We start from the raw sequence: 3,135 nt of genomic DNA, 5'->3' as shown, positions 1-3,135 counted from the left end.
CATTTATTAGTTCGAGCAGTTTTTGGGTAGAGTCTATAGGATTTTCCCTCTACACTATCATTACTCATGACTTTCAAGGGCATCTGTCATTTTAAATACCTCTTCTGTAAAAATGCACTCCTAGGTCATGTGCAGTTCTCATGGAACAGATTGACCAGGGTGGATGGCATAGGCTCAAATGTGGGGATTAATTGTTAACACACATGACCCTTAAACAAATCACCCTCTGGGACCATGTCCTCCATGTCACTATTCAACCCCAGAGCTCTCTATATTGTAGGAGGACATGCAATAAGGGCCCCTCTACTCAGTGAAATCAGCCCAGCCCTGATCCTACACCTCTGGGACAGGAGCCCAGCCTTGGGTTCTCAGGTGTTTCCAATCCTTGGTAAGAATAGAACACACACCACTCATCATGGAGTTTGGGCTCCGCTGAGCTTTCCTTGTTGCAATTTTGAGAGGTAACTTGTGGAGAATGAGAGACACTGAATATGTGACTGGATATGACTGAGATAAAGAGTGGATGGGTATTTATATTTGTAACTACCTTGAAATCAACCTATTACTAAACATAAAATTATAAGTATAATCTTCCAATTTGTATGTATTTTTATGTTTTCACTTTTGAAATGTGTATGGACATTAAGCTAATCCAAGACCTTTTCTCAGCCTCCAGCACCCAGGGCACACAAGCTCCTCTGGCAGCTCAGGCCTGCCATGCTTGTACTGGAACTGAACCTGAGACTCCTCTATGACTGTCATGTCACCCTCACTTCTCAAATTTTCATGAATGAACCTTCTTTCAGCAGCAATCTTTTATTTTTTTCAGAGCCACAGTGCAGGAGCAGGATGAGTGCCCCAGTACCAGGAACATCATGAGACAGCTGTGACTTTGAAATGGACCTGGTCCCCATGAGACCCAGAACCCCATCCACTCTACCTGTCACACAGTCTGTGTCTCCATGTCCCACTTTCTCCTCCTCCTGCTGCTTCCAGGTTGGGCAGGAGAACATGGCAGAGGACCACAAACACACTATGGGAATTATTACTGTTTTCCCTAACTCAGCACAACCTCTGGGCACAGGAGCTTCCTGTCCGTTTCACGTGATCAAGTATTAACTCCTTTCATCTGAGTCTGTTGCCTGCCTTCCTTGTGCTGTTCCCCCTACTTCCTGATCAAGAAAACAGGAAGAACACTTGTTTACAATCAACTGAGTCCTTGTGTAAATGGGAGAGATGGAATAGAAAATTCAATGAGCAAGATGTACTTCATCCTCACCACAAAATATCATTCCCTCTTAAAAAGAAGAGAAAGTGGGCAGATGCAAGAATGGGGATGAGCCATAGAGACACAATGAATGTAGAGATAAGCCACATTCAGAATCACAATGGTTCTGGGTTTCCACGTCTGTAGGAAACTGGAGTGGTGAAGGTTTTGGAGACAGAGCACAGAATGTAGTGGCTGGAGCAGGGACAAAGAAGGAGAGAATCGTTATTTAATGGGCACCAATCCAGCTTGGGAAAGTGAGCATTTCTTGATGTGGAGGGTGATAACGGTGAAATGACTTTGTGAGTGTGCTTAATACAGAGTGCAACCAAGGAGGGGGGAAGATTTGGAATGGTGTCCAGAATTCAAAGTGTATAGGAATATTGGAGAGACATATAAGATGTCCTCACCCTCCCCACCCTCCCAGGGGGAAGAGACAAATAGAGCCAGGGCCATTGAGACCTGTTTTGCATAGCAACAGTTTTGCAGCTAACCTCTAGAATGGTCATTTAACATATTTATAACTTTTAACTGGTTTCATAAATATGTTAAATACCTGTGGCCAAGTTTTGAGCCAGGGAGAAGGGAGTGATTTCTATCCAGGACGTAACTGGGGCTGGTCCACTGAGTTATAACCCCTGTGTGAGAGCTTGGAAAAAATTGGCTCCTGGACATGAGGGGATTAACTGCCCAGGTGAAGGGAGAGCCACGTGGTTTGGAGCAGAATGAAGATGTGGCAGCCATTTAAGAGAGAGCCACGCGGTTTCAGCAGAGTGAGGACCCCTCTTGGTGAGGTGAAAGAAGGAGCCACATGGTTTTGGCAGAGTGCAGACCCCCTCTTTCCCAGTTGAAAGGGAAAACCACACAGCTTTGCCAGAATGGAGATCCCTGCAGCCAGGTGAAGAAGAAAGCCACATGCTTTTGGTGGAGTGTGGACCCCTGCAGCTTTGGTAGAAGAGGCCCACGTGGCTTTGGGGTGCCTCCTTTGGCTGCGTGGCCTGGAAAGCAAGAGAGACTTTGACTGGAACTGGGTACAAAGAACTCTTGCCAGTGGACCATGAGAGGGTACTACAGTACTTTGGATTAACTAGAGAGAGATCCTGCCTGCACGGTGACACAGCTGACGGTGCCAGTGGTCTGAAACACAAACGTGTGCTCTTTTCCTGATTTACAGTACCTGGAGTTGAAACAGTGGGAGAAGGGAGCTGTGTGGGTGTAGGAGTACACCCTAAAGGACTTTGATATTCTAGTGGAGGCATTAGGCCTGAATAGTATTAAATAAACATTTTGTTTCCTTTTCACATATCTCTGGCATTGAGAGATGTCTTTCCAATTGGTGGCAGACAGAAGAGCCCAGTAGATACTAGTATTCTGTCCTTGGGTGGGGCCCCTGTTGTATAGCAGTTTTTGGAATCCCTAGGTGGGCCAAGTATTGCCCCCCACCCTCGGACCTCTTGTTTGGTAACAGGCTCATTTCAAATAGATTACCATGTTGAATGCTTGGGGCAAGAACCTGAGAAGGGTTATGACTGTCCCGTGAATGTTTGCAATGAGTTGGAATCTGGGAAGAGGGGGAGCCTGGTTCAGGTTCTGGGATACAGGGTTCTCTTAGTGTTACAGAACAAGAGGTCCGATGGAGGGGCAATACAATATTTGGCTTACCTAGGAATGCCAAAAACTGCTATACAACAGGGGTCCCTCCCAAGGACAAAATACTAATATCTACTGGGCTCTTCTGTCCACTGCCAATTGGAAAGACATCTCTCAATGCCAGAGATTTGTGAAAAGGAAACAAAATGTTTATTTAATGCTATTTAGGCTTAATGCCTCCACTAAAATATCAAAGTCCTTTAGGGTATACTCCTACA

Source organism: Artibeus jamaicensis, unplaced genomic scaffold, assembly GCF_021234435.1.
Source record: "Artibeus jamaicensis isolate MK-2021 breed Jamaican fruit bat unplaced genomic scaffold, CSHL_Jam_final contig_599, whole genome shotgun sequence".
Lineage (NCBI taxonomy): Eukaryota > Metazoa > Chordata > Mammalia > Chiroptera > Phyllostomidae > Artibeus > Artibeus jamaicensis.
This window is presented reverse-complemented; position numbering follows the sequence as displayed.